Source organism: Peromyscus eremicus, chromosome 3 (genome assembly GCF_949786415.1).
Source record: "Peromyscus eremicus chromosome 3, PerEre_H2_v1, whole genome shotgun sequence".
NCBI lineage: Eukaryota > Metazoa > Chordata > Mammalia > Rodentia > Cricetidae > Peromyscus > Peromyscus eremicus.
Window position 1 is genome coordinate 78,894,831 of NC_081418.1, and position 19,903 is coordinate 78,914,733.

Below are 19,903 nucleotides of genomic sequence, written 5' to 3' on the forward strand. Positions count from 1 at the left end.
GCTGGAATTAGAGGCCTGAGTCAACCCCAGCTCTTTAGACATTCGTTAATCCAATCAAGTTGACAATCAAAAATGACAGTTTCAATACAGAAGAAAGACAATGGATCCTTATGTATAAGAATCAACTCAAAATGGATTAAAGACTTAAACATAAGACCTAAAACTAGCCAGGTGTGGTGGCACACACCCTTAATCCCAACACTTGAAAGTTAAGAGGTGGTGAATTAGTGAGTTCCTGGGCAGCCAGGGCTGCATAGTGAAAAACTGCCTCAAGACAAAACGTCAAAATAAAATACTCATGTCTATAAATGGAAAATGCAAATCAAAATGACAATGAAATCACCTTACACCTATTAGGTTGGATATTATAAAAATAGATAATCCACTGTGGTTTTTAGAGCCATGAATTCACTTTGGTTCGACTTCTGTTTCATAGTTTTTTTTTTTTTTTTTTTTTAACAGCTGTTAAGTACATGCTGAGTGAATTTTCCTCTGAGTACATGACAGGATGTATAAATCTGGTGTGGTGGTATATACCTGTTATCCCATGAATTCAAGGTCAGTCTGGGATGCCTAGCAAAACACTCTCCAAACAACCAAATCACCCTAGAAAATCACCCTAACTGACAAGAAAAGTGTTTGCGTAATAAAAGGCATTTAGTCTATACATTCAATTGTTAGAATGCTTGAAGTAAAATTGTTCACTCGTAAAATTACTTACTAGTGCAGTGCATTCTGTTTTACAGAAAGCAAAAAGTACATTAACTGGAGTGTTCCTCGTGTTACTTCTCTCTCCCTCAGCATGTCTTGGAAACTGGCTCCAGGATGTCCTTGGATACACAATTCATGGATACTAAGTCTGTTATAAATAGCAAGGAATCTGCAGATAACTCATAAGCATCCTTCTCAAACATCTTTAGGTTCCTTTTAACACCAAGATAGTGTAAACATCATCTAAAACGTTGTCACAACCAAGAAAAGGCTGCACATGTTCAGTACAGTTTTCCCTGGTGTTTTTTATTTATAGGTATGGCACCTGTGAATAGAGAGAGCAGCTGTTTGCTTTAGAAAAAAATCTGGAACCTTGGAGTTTTCTGAGGCTAGTAAAGCAAGGAATGGGAGAGTTCAGTTAGAAGCAAAGGTAGCTCAGCTCACGGTCATTTGTGTATGCATAGTAATTTGCATTCCAGTGGTTTAAACTGAGATATTCCTGACCAGGCTGGGCATACTGTGGGTGGAAGTAAGATGGAGAGAGTCTCTGGAGAATAGCCCCACTCAACTGGCAGGTCAGCTTTCTCTGGATTTGGGGCATTTCCCCAGTCCTGATGTATTTCCCTAGAGCTTGGCCATCTTCTGGTAAGTCGTGACCTTCTGGTTGCTTTTTCTTTTCACTTAAAGTTCAGCAAGCTTTTCTTTGTTCATGTTGTTGTTATTGTTTTAATATATATATTTAATATATATATACACATATATACTGAAAGATGCCTTTGGTTTTGTCAGCCCACTGAATACGAGACGCCGTCTCAGAGCTGCACAGGGATTCTTAAAGGTATTCCAACTGTCAAAACTTCCTCCTGAATTTTCCCCCCCTTTGCTGGAAAAGGACAGGTTTTATAGCTGGGTTTCAGTTATGTTCTGCAGGGATTGATGGAGTCTTTCAGTTACAGTTCTAAAAACCATTTGTTACACTTCTCCTATTACAAGCAGGTTCCTTTGCAGGTGACACTCATGTCAGCTGAAATTGCCTCTGACCTGAGGATAATGGCTAATGAAAGTTATGTAATTTTTGTGTTCCAAGGAGTATTGAAGCTCTCCAATCGAATGCTGTCTCGATACCTCAAAAGTGTCTTCAAATGCTTGACCCAGCTTGCTCAATGCAAGTCCTTGTTCATTAATTATTGTAGAGTATTGGGCTGAGGGTGAAACTCAGTGGTAAAGCACTTACCTATTGACAGGCACAAGGCTTTTGGTTCTGTCCAACACAACGTGCGCTTGTACAAAGTTATATTACAGAATTTAAAAGTATGTCTTTTCATGAAATACAAATGTTCACATTATTAGGAGTGAGTGTAAGATTGCATTAGCAAAGAGAAATATGGTTTAATGTTAAGAGAATTGGCAGAAGTATAGTTATCTGTCTCTCATAAAAGATCAGGAGAGAATAACACTGATGAAAATAGGCCTGAATTACAAACAGGAGGCCCAAAATACTATTAGCAGTATAACAAGGGTGGAATGAGGTTTTGTCTGAATTGGAATTTATTGTGATGGGCTATTTCAGTTTGTTTCATCGAAGGTGAATGATTACCAAGACTGTAACACCAAATGGAAAAATAAAATGGAAGTCAAAGAAGAGTGTTAAAGGAATCTTATCAATTGAGAATCCTCAGAGTTACTTGACTAAGCACAGATGATGAAAGATTTGTGGTAATAGTAGCTCCCCAAAGGAGTATTTGCCATCCCAATAGAACACAGCCTACTATAAATGATGCCAGTATAACTGAAATACTAAATGTAATTCCAGGCCTCCTGGTTTCTAGAAATGCATATAAGCCACAGTACAATCCTTGTCTTGCATGGATAAATGAACAGATGAAAAATATGAAAGTTTCACTTGTGTGAAGATATGGAGTGATTTATTCATAGCTGACCTCTTGGCCATAGATGGCTACCACTCTTGTGTATGCTACACATACAGTACATTGCCAGGAAAAGGCCTGGATCACTTACAGTATTAAACAGATGCCCACCAAGGAACCCAATTTATTGAAATATTAGAATTTTTAAATTTGAAAAATTAGAATTATAAATATTGAAATATTAGACAGTGATAGTAAATCAGTGAGTGAGTGGTTACTAGTTTTGATGAGAGGCAAGTTTTTCAGATGTTGGTCATTAAAGTTTCCATAGAAAAACAATGGTGGTTTTCCATACATAGTCATAGTTTAGTAGTTCATGTAGAAATTACAGAAAGGCACAGTGATTATTAATGGTGATTTTGTATTATGTTTGGTGGATTTTTTAAATAAAGAATTAATCACATTTTAATTAGTTTGGGTGTGTGTGAATCATATTTGAATATACTATGGCAACAGAGGAATATTCTGAGTTATAGGGGTCAAATCCAGTGATTTGAAGACTACCAGTATTAGGGTTTTCCCTGGAGTTGGCCATAGTCATGTAATTAGAAAATTATAACGAGATATATGTTGCTGAATTTAAAAATATTGGAGACTGAATAATGTATGGGGATGAAAAAAGTGGTCTTGATGGGTGTGCTATAAGTACCCCTGTGTTATGTAAGGAATTGATTACTAGTTGTTGCTGGCTGGTCTTTATTTATTTTTAAGTATTTTTGCTGTTACTAAAATACTGAAATTAAATGATAATGTGATAGAAAGTTATACAGTAAATAAAGGGAATAAAGTCTACTCATTTTGATTTGATGTGATTGTTGTGGCAGATATTTGAATAGTTTTAGGGATCACTTTTCCCAGTCACAGCTAAATTTGATGCTGTATTTTTAATGATCATAAACTTTTAAAATAATGAATTTTGGTGAACTACAGTTGGAAAAGGCTTAGGAGGTTAGAGAGGTTACATGTAGATGAAGATAATTTAGTTGTGAGAGGAAAGATTATTAGCTTAACTTCTTTGGCTTTGGTAAAGCCAAGGGTAATAATGAGAGCTGTTAAAGTAATTGGTATAATTACTTACTCAAAAGCTGTTTAATAAAGTAATATTGTTTAACATTAAGAATTCTACAAACATATTTCCAAATTACAAGGTATTGAAAAAGGTTAGTTTTCACCAATGTTAGTATATTAGTCAGGTTTCTCTAGAGGAACAGAACTTTAAGAGTGAATATCTATCTATCTATCTATCTATCTATCTATCTATCTATCTATCTATCATCATCATCATCTATCTATCCATCTATCTATCTACCTATAATCTCTCTCTATGTATAAAATCTCTCTATATATACTATATATGTGTACACACATATATGTATTTGAAAGGAGATTTTTTTAGACTGGCTTAGAGGCTGTGGTCCAGCTAATCCAATAATGGCTGCCTATGAATGGAAGGCCCAAGAATCCAGTCTATGAGGCTAGATGTCTCAGCCAATCTTCAGTATATGCTAGCATCCTGAAGAAGTAGGCTCTGATTTCAGTGAAGGAGTGGACTAGCTATCAAAAGTGAGAACAAGCAGGCAAAAAGAGAGAGCTTATTTCTTCTGTGTTCTTTACATAGGCTGCCAGCAGCATTTGTGGCCCAGATCAAATGTGGATCATCCCACCTCAAAAATCTAGATTAAAGGTATATCATCCCACCTCAAAGATCCAGGTTATACGTGGGTCTTCCCACTTCAAATGATTTAATTAAGAAAAAAATCCCTCACAGGTATGCTCAGCCATTTGAGTTTTAGTTAATTGCAGATGTAGTCAAGTTGACAACCAAGGATAGCCATCACTATTTTAAGGGTAAAAATCAAGATGACCCCCAAATAACAAAAAAAGCACTTCATGTTTCTGTCATACAGCTGTTTGGGAACTGACAATGAATCCAATTAGTAGGAAGTAGTTATTGGTGTGTGACATGTTGGCACATTCAATGTTAAGGTCATTTGTCATATTAAAATGGTATTCTATGGTATTCTAGTAAGTAGTAGTCTTTCTCTTATTAATGAGAAAGGAGTGCATGATATATTTTTGACTGTGCCTCCTATTTTTCAGATTATATTGACAATGTAATTATGTATCCTTAGAATTAAAATAAGTCTTTTAAAAACATATGTATGTGGACATGAAAAAGACTAACATGCCATGCTGAAAAAAAGTACCTCCATGTGATAGAGCGTAGATAAGAAATATGGGTTAATTTAAGATGTAAGAGCTAGTTATCAACAAACCTAAGCTACCAGCCAAACATTTATAATTAATAGTAAGTCTGTGTTTGGTTATTTGGGAGCTGGCTGGTGGAACAGAGATGACCAGTGGTCCTGATGAAAAACTTTGCCTACAAATGGTACCACATATATTCACATAAAATCTAAAAAAGCTTAAGAAAAGGTTCCAAACACACAAAAAATGGAGCCAAACACAGTTTCCTAGTCCCACAGTCTCTCATGAGGATCACAGTTCAGAAAGGCATGTCACAGCTGCTGCCTGCAGGCTTGAGCCATCAGTGTAAGCCCTGCCAGCATGCCCTGAGCTAAGCCACATGGTAGATTTAAGTTTTGCTCCTGTAGACAGAAAAGATTACAGATACGCAGTAAGACAAATCCAGACCTCCCCCTCCCCCCAAAAACCCTCTAAGTGGGTTACAATGTTTTTTAAAATGTACATGGGCTTGGAAGAGAAAAGAAAAAGGGTATAGACAGTCATAGAAAAAATAGTTTAAAAGTAATAAAGTCTTTAAAAAAATAATATAAAGGAAAAAAGCCATGCAAAGATGAAAAATACATGGGGAGTCTGGGTCCTGTATGTTATTGTATTGTCTTCAAAATTTTTGATTGCTGATGAATAAGGAATAGCAGCTGCTAAGAGACATTGGATTATGAAAACTGCTAGGTTAAACCAACCTATATTTAAAAAAAAAATATCTTGACTTCAAAATGGAAGTCAAAAGATATGTTGCTTTGAGGAAGAGGTTGTGCTTTCATTCCCATGGAAAATGAAAGGCTATGTCAAGTTTGAAGATGATCAGGTTTGATCAGGGAAGACCCCCTGAAAATCCTGGCTACAGTCACATAGAAGTAAACCTAAAAATAACTACAAGGCACATAACATATATTTTACTTGTTCTAATATAAAGCAAAAAAAAAAAAATCACCTTTAACTGACTTGCATATACCACACATTCCATACTTGTGTTAATGCAAATATGTATGTTACCTTTGACAGTTTATATATTTTCAGAGCAAGGGAACTAAACACCAATGAAAATAGATGACCCAGGTGATCCAGTATCTCAGAGTGGCCCTGTTACAGATCCCTCAGAGTTCTGTATCCAAAATAGCTTCAAAGCTGCTGGCTGAGACAGCCCAGCCTCACAGACTACTCCAGCCAGGACTTGACCACAATTCTGATTTTTTTCAGTGTCCCCTCTAAAGATGCCAGCACCCTTAAAAACAACAAACAGTCTAGAGAAAAAAATACCCCTATTCCCCAAAGATGTACTATAGATGTTTGTTGTCATTTAAGGGGGTTTGTTATAAGTTGTTATTAGTTATGGTCAGAAAAAAAGCTAAATGAATAAGTTAAATTCAAAGATCTCCTTCTAAAGGAAAAAAGGGGGTATAATATAGAAATAATGGAATAAAAGGGTAGATTATTGAATCTACTTTAATCTAAAAAGCAACTGTTAATCTCAAATTATTTTACATTGGCATGGATTTTGGTTTATTGATACAAATTTAAAGTTATTTTTGTTATACTGTATATATGTTTCTACTCTTGTTTTGACTATTGTACTTAGGCAGCTCATTTAAAAATGTAATGTAAAATTAAGATATATACAGGTTAATAGTTAATTATCTATAATAACCAAACTTGTAGTCATATTAGGTATTTTCAAGGTTAAACAGATATATTTAGATAGATGGAATGTCTTCAAACACTTCAAAGATGTACAGAATATGGCATTTAAGGTTTTTAATAACCTAAGGCTTTTCATGACACCGAAACACATCTGTAGCACCAATTTACTTCAGAAGAAGATGATGGGCATTGAAAAACCTCCATATGGAGTTTGCTTTCTTAATGGTAAAAGCTAGCCATTTGGGCAAGAAACTTCCCTTGCTTCAACTACTGACAGTATGCTGTCCAAACTGGACCAGCAAGACACAAATGAGAGCAACTATCAAACTTTACCAATACAAGGTAGGACAGTCCTCCAAAATTTCTTGCTTCTCAAAAATGTCTGTCAGATGTACCACACCTGCAGGCCAAAGTTGGATGCCCCAATGTTGCAGAGGAACTTTGGGTGAGTGTCCAGGCAGCCAGATGTCCCTGTCATTAGGTACTATTACACCCTTCTGGGGTCTTCGATGGAGTTAAAGACTAAATAATTAGACTTAAAATTTTCCTTTGTTATGATAAAAGGAAAATTAGCTATAAAACTTTAGACTCACAAAGATAAAATAGATAATAGAGGATTTTCTCTAATTTTGCCAAATACAAATGAAGTAGATATTATAAATTTAATTCTTACTTGATAACTGTTTTTGTTACATATAATTTTTACTATGCTAAAGTTAAAAACTTCCTATTTAATTAAGCAAGAAAGGGAAAATATTATGGAATATATTTTTGTATACTGTGAAGATGTGTCTTTGTCAAGGTGCCTTCTGATTGGTTTAATAAAAGGCTAAATGGCCAATAGCTAGGCAGGTAGAAGTTAGGTGGAACTTGAGGATGCAAAGAGAGCAAGCATGGGGAGGAAGAAGGGGATGAGGGTCACCAGGCAGACACAGAGGAAGCAGGAGATGAACATGCCATGCTGAAAAAAGGTACTGCCACGTGATAGAGCTTAGATAAGAAATATGGGTTAACTTAAGATGTAAAAGTTAGCTAACAACAAGCCTAAGCTATTGGCCAAGCATTTATAATTAATAATATCTATGTGTAGTTATTTGGGAGCTGGCTGGTGGGACAGAGCTGACCAGCAGCCCTGACAAAAAACTCTGCCTACACGGCTATGAATAATATTGTTAAGACAGCTGCATACAATGAGGGCTTGGAATGTTGAATTGTCATTTAATAAAGGATAAAAATGGATTGCCATGAAAGTCCTTGCTATACTGGAGGAAAGCAGGGCTGATATTGGTGTGAGATTTTCTATTGTAGAGAGTAGTCAATGCTGAAAATTTAGTTAATTTTCCAGTTGTTGCTGAAAGTACAACAATCTGTAGGTGACTCTTCAAATGTTAAAAAGGATACTGAAATTCTCATGAATTATTGTTTATAAGAAATCATGCTACAGATAAAACAAACCTAGCATTTCAATACATGTATAAAATAGTTTGTAGAACTACTGTGTTAATATCTATTCAGCCATATTATCACCCAATGAATAAGAATAACAGGACTCCCATGATTCTAAAATAATAAGAATGATACTCTTTCCCATCACCAAAGGGTTAAAACAAATCACTAGCAATGATTTAGGATGAATAATAATAAGGAATGTATGTAAACATTAAATATTGCTTGGTGTTATGTTCAAGTGTCTGTATTATAAACAGAATTCTCTTGTGATAAATAACACTACTGGTATAGTTACTGAGAAGTAGTCTCATTTAAAGGTAGGGGTTATGTTTCTACTTTGAATAGTGATTCATTGTCTATTGGGGATGATTGCTTTCTGACTTGAGGTAAATTTTAATACAAGAATCATACAAAAACTAAATGTTCATTTAATGGAAGTGTTACATATAGCTGAAGTAGAGTTTTTATAAAGATTTGTAAATAAAATTGTAACTGTGTGTAGATAATAAAGTACTTTCTTGTGAAAAGAATGGGTTAATTTAGCTTTTTGAGGGTCCACAAGAACCTGCAGTAGATAACTGATATTCATAAGGTCAACTCACCAAATGAACAGCTCTCTGATGGAAGAACCTCTTTAAGCAAGGTTTATGAGACCATTGCCTACGAATAACTGACTTCTGTCCATAATTCTCTTGTGTACTACCATAATTCTCCCTTAAAGTAGCCATGGAGTTCTTCCCACAACTGTTGGCAGTGTGTTCCTTATTTACTGAGCACTGTCATTCCTGTGAATTAATAGAAGGATGACTTCTTCCTAGTCTGTGTAATTTTGGTGAAAAAAATAAGCCTTCATAGTTAATCCTTTTAGCTGTATGCTGTGAATATGTGTTGCTATGATTGGTTAGTAAAGAAGCTACTCTGGCCTGTGGCAAGTCAGGTTATAGCCAAGCAGGAAATCCAAGAGAGATAGAGGAAGAAGAAAGGCAGAAGCAGAAGAGATGCCAGCCTGTTGCCCAAAGAGCAACATGCCAGCAGACTGGTAACACCACAGCCATGTGGCAAAACATAGATGAATAGAAATGGGTTAATTTAAGATGATAGAGCTAGCTGTCAAGAAACTTAAGCCATTGACCATGCAGTTTGTAATTAATGTAAGCCTCTGAGTGATTATTTTATAAGTGGCTGCAGGACCACTGGGCTGGGTGGGGCTGGAAAAAACTTATGGCTACACCTTTGTTCCACAAAATGGTAAGAAACTTAGAAGCCTGTCTTTTATACACAAAAATGACCTAAATTTCTATGCCAGTTTCTCTTGCCAGGTCTAGCTGATAACATGGACCAGCAGCATTCCCTACTCCGATTCTTTAGCAATTAGCACTCTGCACGAACTTCTAATCTTAGTGTATGGTAAAAAATTCAAGACTCAGCTAACTAACTTTTTATGTTTAAATTCTAAAATTTGTGGGGGTAACAGAAAAAGCAATTAACCAATTAACCCAGTCCAGAGAGAAACAGTGTTATGCCCAAATACTGTGTGAAAGGCTTCACAAATAGCCAGGACTATAGAGGGTGGTCTGGCCTCACAGCCTTGAATGAAAAGTTAAAAGTTTCCCTCCTTGTGCTCTGGGGTTGCACGCAGGATAAGAAAATGTATTTTTATACTTGGAACAATTTTCAATGTCAGTCCTTGTTGGAAAGTGCCGAAGCATCTCAGCACCATGCACCTTCACCCCTTGTTTTACAGCCTGCCTCCCCCAGGTTGCCATGGTTACTCACAAACTGTGTAGCTATTAGAGCTGTAAGAGAAACTGACACCTTTATGTTTTGCTAATCACATAATGTCAGTCTATATTGTTAGTTACACTTAAGGAATGTAGACTTGTACACGACTTCTTTATTTTTTCCTTAGACCTCTCAATAGTTTAGCCTTTTCCCTCTATAACCCCTTGTAGGCTATCTCCTTAGGAGACAGCATTACAGTCGAACTCCCCTCCACTAATCAGAAAGCTGACAAGTTTATTTTTCATGTGTCCCTTATTGTTTACTCAAGTAATGCAACATGACCCTCAGATGGAGCTTTTGCAACCTTTTTTATTGCCTAAAGTTTGCTGTTGGATGTGTGTATAAGCTGTGTAGAAGCTGGAGAGTTAGAGCTGGAGAACTGGAGCTGTAAAGAATAAAGCATATAGCCCTCAGTGCATGTATGAATTTTATTTCCTCAGACAGATGAATATTTCTATAGTCTTGCTACTCTGAAGGCATTTTCCTTACAACTCTGGTGCAGTTCTGGGAGCTGGTCTCTCAGGCTGCATTATAGCTTATCTGATGTACAAATTTTTCACTGCAGTTGGTGAGTAGAGGGTATAGAGCACTGCGCTGTAATAAATATATTAAGATTTGTTAGGAATAAAGTGCAAATGATCAAGAGAATCATGATAAAAATCACAAATAGTTCACCAACAGTGAATGGATCCATGGATTGTTAAGACTGGCTAAGTTTGTTAAAATGACATTAATGGTAAAATTGTATAATCCTTGGTCTAGTTCGGCTGTGAATTCATCCATAATTTGAATTACTGAGTCAAAATAGTACTGGTAATGTAAGGGCTATTTATTATTAAGGTCATAGGCCCTCTGAGATGTTAATAAGGATAGCTACAATAGTATGTGTAGCTAACAGAAGAATAGGTAATTAATAATTGTAGGTCTTTTGATATAGATGAATAAAGCCCATAACTATATATCCTAAAGATAATTTTGAACAAGTATGACCTATTATTAAAAAGACAGGCTTCAGAATAAGGAAGGTGTAGATTTAAACTCTGACTCTGCCATTAATATAGGCAAATTCAGCCCAATTTCTTGACCACTCAAGCCTTTATTTTCTTCTTATTTAAACAGATTGTTGGCATAATTTATTTTGTAACTTATAATACTATAGAGATTGAACAGATTGAGTGTGAACTGTGATTGTCCTGAGCTGATGGACATATGGCCATCTTAGTTCTACTGTGCTGTAATGATTTCAGAGAATGCATGAAGACTGCAGCCTAGCTTAGACTGAATCAGACACTGAGTATTTTCAAGTTGTGTTGTTAGTACTCACTTCCCTCTATTCTGCTTTCCTGGACCACATGTAGACTCTCATTAATATCATTTAGCCAAAGCTATACTTCTCCTTGTGATTTCCTAAATTCTTCTTTGGACAAACACTCTGAATCACAATGGATAGAAGGTGATGTAATAATTCTGCCCATGGTTACTGGACTCTCTCACTTCAGTGTGGCCCAGATAACCTCCATTTGACAGAATTTTTCTCTGTGCTTGTGTGAGACAAACTAAAAGAACTCTCCATTGGCTTGTAAGACTCAATGCATCAATATACCATTCTGTCTCTGGTGGAATGGTTCTGTGGTGTGGTGTTTCCAAATCAATAGGAGTTAGCTCCAATACCCACTTCTGTGGTTGGTCAACTGTGGACTGTACCTTTTCATTGTGTCACTCTCCAGCCCCATTATCATGTTCTCTCTACCTTTCAAATTCATCTGAATTTTTGTCTTAAAAATTCTGGGAGAACTCAAGGAAAGATAATGAGACACACTATTATTGTGAGTTGTCCTGGGTAGAAAATAGAGTTTTAGTCATTTCCAGTAGCCCCAGTGGAGACAAAAAGGTGGATGTTTAAAATTTTTCAATGCTGTCACAATGATAGTAAAATCAAGGCCTTAGGTTTCTTGTTTAGTAATTAAATGAAAGCATATCATGTCTTGAATAGCACTTCTAAACAGCATGGATCTTTCTGTCAGGCAGTGTTCATATCATGATGCATCCACCAATCAAGAATCAGGATGAGAAACACTGAGAATAAGTAAAGACATTACAGAGTGTTTTCTCCATTTTTCATGCAGTTAAAGTGCTAACTGTGATGATCACTTGGAATCAGTGTTCCATGGAGTTGTAATCACAGTTTATTTTTTTTTATGTGCAAACAGCAGCAAAATAAATAATATACAGAAAAGCAAAGTACTTTGGCATACACAATGCTCCCACTAATAGTGTGCTTCTAGTTTTCTTTTCTGGCATGTGTTAACTTTTTCAAATGCTCTTTATCCACCAAAAGCCCTATGAAACCTGCCTTTCTAATTAATTGATTTATAGACAGTTTCACTAGATAGTTTTGGCTAGCCTGCACTAGCTATATAATCCAGGATGGCCTCAAGCTCAGAGATATGCCTGCTGCTGCCTCCAAAGTACTGGAATTAAGGCATGCACCTCCATACCCAGCCAGTTATCTTTATCTCTATTGTAAGCCCAACAATATTCACAGAGATATGGACCAACTTTTCTTGGATGGTGTGATGGTTAGTTTGTCAACTTGACATAATCTAGAATCATATAGGAGAAAGATCTCTGAGAAAGTCTGTAAGGGATTATCTTAATTATGCTAATTGATGTGGAACAATGCACTCACTATAACTTTAGGGTCTTATTCTGCGTAAGAGTTGAGCTGAATACTAGCATTCATGAATTAATTCATTCCTCTCTGCTTCTTGAGTATGCATACAATGTGACCAGTTGTCTCTAGATTTTTCTGCCATGACTTCCCTACAATAATGGACTATTACCTGGATCTATGAACTGAAATTGCTTTTGTCAGGGTATTTCATAATAGCAACAGAAATGAAAAGTTAAGAGAGATGACTTAGCCTATCTGAGATTCTGGGTTCTTTGCTTTTCTCACTTCCAATTTTGTGTTCTGACTTCAGACTTGGTTATTGCCTCTCAATGGCATATCTACTAAAGTTAATGGAAGGTATTGTAGTATTTGTCCCATTCAGAGAAAAGCAATCTTAAGTGTTTATTACCCATTCTTCCCAACAGTATTTCTTTAGCACTTATTTTCTGGAAGCTTCTTTGTTCAATAGAAGGATCAAAAATAATCTTAGCTTATGCCTGCAAGTAGTAAAAGTTTAGTTGGAGAGCTGAACACATGAACAGGTAATTATTAAAAAAAATTTTGGACTTAAAGTAATATGCATTGTGAGTGCAGAGAAAAGAAAATATTCTTTAGATGACACATCTGTACTTCATCTTAGATTTGTCCTTCCTGGAGCAGCATCAGGATAACTGTACATGTCCCTTGGAGATTATCTTATTTCTTTTCTGAATTCAAACTCTCTTTTTCTGTGTTGCAAATCTCCCTTACTTTGCCCAGGCAATTAATCACTGGAAAATCGTGATTTGCTTCCCTTCTGGGATGTGCATAGAGGAACTGAAATTTTAGTCCACACAGAATTTTGTACATGAAGGTCTGTGTGGTGGTGTTATTCATAGTAGGAAAACCATGGAACCCAGTCAAGTAATAAAAGCATAAACAAAAGTAGTATGTAGGGGAATAGAGACTGAGCTGAAATATGAAGATTAACATATGAAAAGGCCACTCTGCCAAGGAAGCCTGGAAGCTCTTTCTTACCTAGTCTTCATCTAAGGAACAGAACATGAGCAAAAAGAGCCCTTGAACTACAAATGGGAGCCAGAGGGGCTATAACAGTCTATACATTGTGTAGCTGTGTGGTTGATATATTGTGCACCCCAATAAACTTATCTGTGGGTCAGAGAACAAAACAGCCACTATATTAAACACAGGTTTAGGCAATGGTAGTACACACCTTTAATCCTAGCATTCCAGAGGCAGAGACCCGTCTGGATCTCTGTGAGTTCAAAGTCACACTGGAAACAGCTAGGCATGGTGACACACTCCTTTAATCCCAGGAAGTGATGGCAGGAAGCAGAAAGGTATAAAAGGCATGAGGACCAGGAACTAGAGCCCTTTTAAGCTTTTAGCTTTTAGTAGCAGTTCAGCTGAGATCCATTCAGATGAGGATTTAGAGGTTTTTCAGTCTGAGGAAACAAGATCAGCTGAGGAATTGGCAAGGTGAGGTTGGATGTGGCTTGTTCTGTTTCTCTGATCTTTCAGCGTTCACCCCAATACCTAGCTCTGAGTTTGTTTCTATTAATAAGAACTTTTAAGACTCGTGTTGCATAGTAGGATGCTTTGGGGACTCTGTTCTCAGTTCACTAGACCACTTCCATTCTTGGGACTGCTTTTCCTTTTTTACTAAGCTGTCTCTCTTTCTATTTCTAATCATGTGTCCTGGTGCAGTCATCTCCCCTGGGATACAAGAGCCTGAGACTAGATGCCCTCTGAACTCAGATACACAGCCAGCACTACTAAATACATTTTCCTTGACATGCTGAGCCTTCTTATTGTTTCCTCTGACTTCCATGACTGACTTTAAAGGCATGAATTTTTCTTTATCACTTTCTTCCTGATGGCTGTTGGGATTTCCCGCTTTTGCCTAGATTTGTTTTTCCTCTCAAACTCTAACGTGACTGACCTTAAGATTTCTACTGAATCCATTTTATTAAAATTATTTTGCTAATGAGACCAAGAACCCATGAAGAGGAACCCATGTTTCCTGAATAACAATATGTCAGTATAATGTAATATCATATAGATATACAATGTAGATGAACATTATTGCTGTGGGATCTCATTTTATATGCTGTGAATATGTGTTGCTCTGATTGGTTGATAAATAAAATGCTGATTGGCCAGTAGCTAGGTAGAAAGTATAGGCAGGGCAAGCAGAAAGGAGAATTCTGGGAAGAGGAAGGCTAAGTCAGGAGTCACCAGCCAGACACAGAAGAAGCAAGATGACAAGGCAGAATTGAGAAAAGGTGTCAAGCCATGTGGCTAAACATAAATAAGAATTATGGGTTAATTCAAGTGTAAGAGCTAGTCAGTAATAAGCCTGAGCTAATGACTGAGCAGTTATAAATAATATTAAGCCCTTGTGTTATCATTTTATAAAAGGCTGCAGGACTGTAGGTGAGAGATTTGTCCTGACTGTGGGCCAGGCAGGACACAGGAAATCTTCAGACTACACATTATACTAATTGAAAGGAAAAAAAATCACAGAAACTATTTACTGTATAGTTCCATTTACATGAAATATTCCAAATGCACAAATCCATGGACATAGGAAGATTAGTGGTTACCAGTGGTAGAGGGAAGGGGGAAATTAGAAGTCACTGCTAATAGGCATGAGATAGCTTTGTAAAGTGATGGAAATGCTTAGAATGAGTTCCTGATGATGCTGTCCAAACATGAATATACTAAAAACCATCAAATCACAAACTTCTAAAGCTAAATTTTATGGTATGAATTTCATGATTTTTTTTAAACATAAATTTTCATGATGGATACTAGGAATAGGTCCCTCCCACATAGTTAGTCTACAGCCTGTTTTTCAAATGAGATTGGAAAAACAGAACTTTAATTACTGGTCAGAAGAATAGGAACTGAACCATATCTCTTGTTTTGGGAAGAGATATGACATTCTGAACTGTCCAAAAGGACTGTAATGAATGACTATGGAAGCCTGGTTGAAGGAGGCCTGGATTTTATAAGATTACTGTGTAATAGGAGGTTTTCAGATAAAGAACAAAGACATACATTTGCCACCTCCTCAATGGACAAAACTAAACAGCTATCAATCAACTAGACAAAAGGAATTCCCCCAAGAAAAGCTACTTGTTCTAGAAACTTCAGAAAGTAGTATAAAGTGAACTGAGAGTGTAGGTCAGAACAGCGATCAATTTGTCCATTTTCTGCTTTCACTCCTTGAGAGTGTGTTTTGCTTACTTAGTTCTGTAATAAACTCTCTTTTCATGCTATGCTACACTCTTTGTTCTGGATCTGAATTCTTTTGATGGTGGTCATAAGGACCAAGGAATCAGGGGACTCCAGATCAAGGTCCTAGTGACATCCACACAATGGTTATCTTACAATATAGATTTGAGAGTTTAATACAGGGAAACATACTGTGTGTGATTATACTTCATGTTGCTTCTCTTCTCCAACCAAACATCTGTGTATTTATGCTCCATGAGAGCAGGACTCTGCAGAACTCACATGTTCTCTAGAGCTCCTTTAAAATATGTCACAAAATTGTTTAGAAAAGCTCCAGTGAAGTGGATGAAATATATAAAAAATAAATGGTAACTCCACTATAAAAGTACATTTACAGAATTTAAAATGAATTTTGTTTATTTAATTTTTTTGTTTGTGTATTCTAGATATTAATCCTTTATCATATGTGTAGCTAACAAAGATTTTCTCCCTCTCTGTGGTCTTTCTCTTCATTTGATTGGTTTGCTATAGTTTTATGAATTCCATTTTTTAATTGGTCTCAGTTCCTGGGCAAATAGAGTCCTATTCTGAAAGACCATTCCTCTACTCTTATCTTGTAGGATACTGTCTATGTTTTCTTCAAGAAGATTCAGTGTTTCAGGTTTCACATTGACGTCTTTGATCTATTTGGAGTTGATTTTTGTACAGGTGATAGATACTGGTCTAATTTCATTCTTCTAAATATGGACATCCAGTTTTCCCAGCACCGTTTGTTGAAGATACTGTCTCTCCACTAGTGTCATTTTTATCAAATATGAGATGGTTGTTATTATATACACTCATATTTGGATCACCTCTTCAGTTCAATTAAATCCATATGTCTGTTTTTGTGCCAGTACCATGGAGTTTTATTATAGCTCTGAAATACAGACTGAAATATAGTATGGTAACATCTTGTCTTAGTTAGGTTTTCTATGGCTGTGGGGAGATGCTGTGTCCATAGCAACTCTTACTGAAAAAAAATTTAATTGGAGCTCGCTTACAGTTTCAGAGGTTCAATCCATTATTGTCATGGTGGGAAACAAGGCAGCATGTGGGCAGACATGGTGCTAGAGATGTAGCTGAGAGTTCTGTATCTGGATCCGCAGGAAACAGGAAGTGAACCAGGTACCATGTTGGGCATAGCTAGAGCATATAAGACCTCAAAGGCTACCTCCACAATGACACACTTCCTTCAACAAGGCTATACCTCCTGATAGTGCCATTCCCTATGAGCCAAGCATCCAAATACACGAGTCTATGGGAGTCATACCTATTCAAATCACAACACCCCTCTAGCACTGGTCTTTTGTTCAGCAATACTTTAGCAATTTGGAGGCTTTGAAATTCCATGTGAATTTAGGATTTTTATCTATTTCTGTGAAGAATGAGATGTGGCATTTGATTGGGATTGCATTTAATGTGTAAATTGCTCTTGGTAGGATCATCATTTTTACAACATTAATTCTGAGAATCGGTAAGCATGAGAAGTTCTTCCATCTTCTACAATAGTATTCAGACTTTTTTTTTTAACCAGAGATTTGAACTTTTCATTGCAGAACTTTTTAAAAAAAGGAGAATCAAGAAAATAAAGGGCCCAATTAAAAAAGGGCTGCATATCTGCACAGGAGATTATCAAAATACCAGAGAAGTTGTAATTAGCAAGTGGGGAGATCTCAGACCAGAAGTGATAGCAGAGTGGAGTTCACACACATATTTCCTCTCACGGAGAGAAGTACACTTGCCCTGAGTGACTGAAATAAGCAGAGCTCCCCCACCTGTGAAGACCACCACAAAGACAAATGACCAAGGAGAAAACACACTGTGCCAACTAGGAAGAGATGTTGATGCTGACTGGGGTTGGAACACCTACTTCATTTGTATTTCTTATTTTAATCTGAGCTTTTGTCCTTAATTGCTTGGTTTTAGTTTTGTGTTTTAGCTTGCATTTCATCTAGTAGGCTTCTGTGACTCTCCTTTTTTTCTCCATACCTACTCACACAGCAAAGAAATTTTAGAACGTGAGACAACAGCCATCATGTGGCCTCAGTATTGGATTGGGAGACAGAGACAGCTGGATGCCTGGAGTATATTGGCTAGCCTCATTGATTTGATGAGTTTGGGTTCAGTAAGAGACCCTGTTTCAAAAAATAAGGTTAAGAGAGATCAAGGAAGACAGCCAGCCTCAATCTCTGGACTCCCCATGCAGGTACATACATATGCACATGAACATTCATCACATGCTCATACACCTTCTAACAAGCCTACAACGTGTTAATTAAGGAAATTATTAATCAAGAATATGTATAACAATTGTGACTGTTTATGCATCAAATACTGGGGCTTCCAATTTCATAAATAAACACTAAAAGGCCAGATGTGTCTGGATAAATTATAGTACTTTAGCAGCCTACTCTCGCTGTTAGATCTTCAAATTAAAAATCAGTAAAGACCCCCCCCCGTCTCTCTCTCTCTCTCTCTCTCTCTCTCTCTCTCTCTCTCTCTCTCTCTCCCCAATAAAGCTATGAAAAGGTAAAAAAAAATCAGTAAAGAAATTTTAGAGTTAAGCTTTACTCTAAATCAATTGCATTTAGCAGATATCTACAGAGTATTCCACCCAACAGACATGAAATAGACATTCTTTTCAGTGACTCATAGCACCTCCCTTAAAGTCAATCAGATTATAAATCATGAAGCAAACCTTAGCAGACAAAAATGACTCTTTGGACTTTATTAGAGCCTAGTGGAATAAAAATAGAAATAAGTAGGAATACACCAGACTATACAAATACTTGAAAAAACCAACAGTTGGCAATTGGAAAAATCAGAAAAAATATTAAAATTTCCTAGAGTCAAGTGAAATCAAGGCACAGTTTAGAACTTTGAGGATCCAGCATGCAGAGTTCTAGGAATAAAGGCTATTAATGTTGTCAAAATATTAAGGACCACTCAACAAACTATATACCTCAAAGCTTAGAAAAGCAAGGATGAGCCAAAGACACACGAGGTGGATGGCAAGAAATAATGAAGACTAGAGTAGAAACTAACGAAACAACAGCTAAAAGACTAGTACATAGACTCTGTCAAAGTGTTGGTTCCTTGAAAGGATAAGTAAGAGTAATAAACCCCTAGCTAAACTAACAAAAGGCAAAGAAGACCCAAGTCAATAAAATCAAAGGTGAGAAGATGTCACAGCAGAACCCAGAGAAATCCAGAGGATCACAAATGGAATATTTTGACAACGTTAGTACAGAAATCAAGAACAAGTGGCTAAATTTTTAAGCAAGTATGACCTACAAAAATTGAATCCAGAACATTAATAAGCTTAAACCAACTCATAACAAGTTATGAATCTGAAGCAACAATAAAGTCTCTCCACAAACAAAAGCTCAGAATCGGACAGACAGATTCACTACTGAATTCTCAAACTTTCAAGGCAAAGCTCATACCAATAGTTCTCAAGCTTTTCCACAAAATAGAATGGGAAGGAATACTACCAAACTCTTTCTGCAAGGTCAGCATTACTCTGATAAGGATACAGCAAACCAGATAAGGACACAACAAAATTAAACTACATGCACTAATCACCCTGAGGAAAATAGACACAAAAATTCTCAACAAAGTACTTGCATGTCAATTTAAAAACATTGCAGCCAAGATAATATACTATGGGCAAGTAAGTAAAATTTCAAGGATTCAAGGTAGGTTCAGCATATGCAAATCAATAAATGTATGACAGAATATAGAGTTAAAGACCAAATAATCATTTCAACTGATATAAAAAAGCCATTCAGTGAATTTCAACGTGCTTTCACAACAAAATTCTTGAAGACATTAGGATTAGAAGGAACATGTCAACAACATGATAAAGGCTGTGTGCGACAAACTTATAGTCAACAGTTTACAAAGTAGGAAAAAACGGAGAGCTTTTCCTTAAGATTTGAAACAAGTCTGTACTGATGAGCTGGCCCCTAGAACATGAGCATGGGAGATCCTGCCACGCCCCTCATATGGTAACATGGACAGGGGAGAGATATCCTCCACCCTGAGCCTCTCTATGTCTGAGGCAGGTGGGAGAGCTGCCCCTACCCTCACCAGCTGCAACACTTGGGAGAGCAAGCCCTGTACCTCGCCTGGGCAGCACAATGGAGCCAACCCTGTTGACAGAGGTGTG

General features: G+C 36.7%; 1 pseudogene; it reads right to left on the reverse strand.

The window, feature by feature from the left end:
- Positions 1 to 1,129: 1,129 nt before the first annotated feature.
- Positions 1,130 to 19,903, reverse strand: part of LOC131906307 (transcription factor Spi-C-like) — a 61,517-nt pseudogene continuing 42,743 nt past the window's right edge.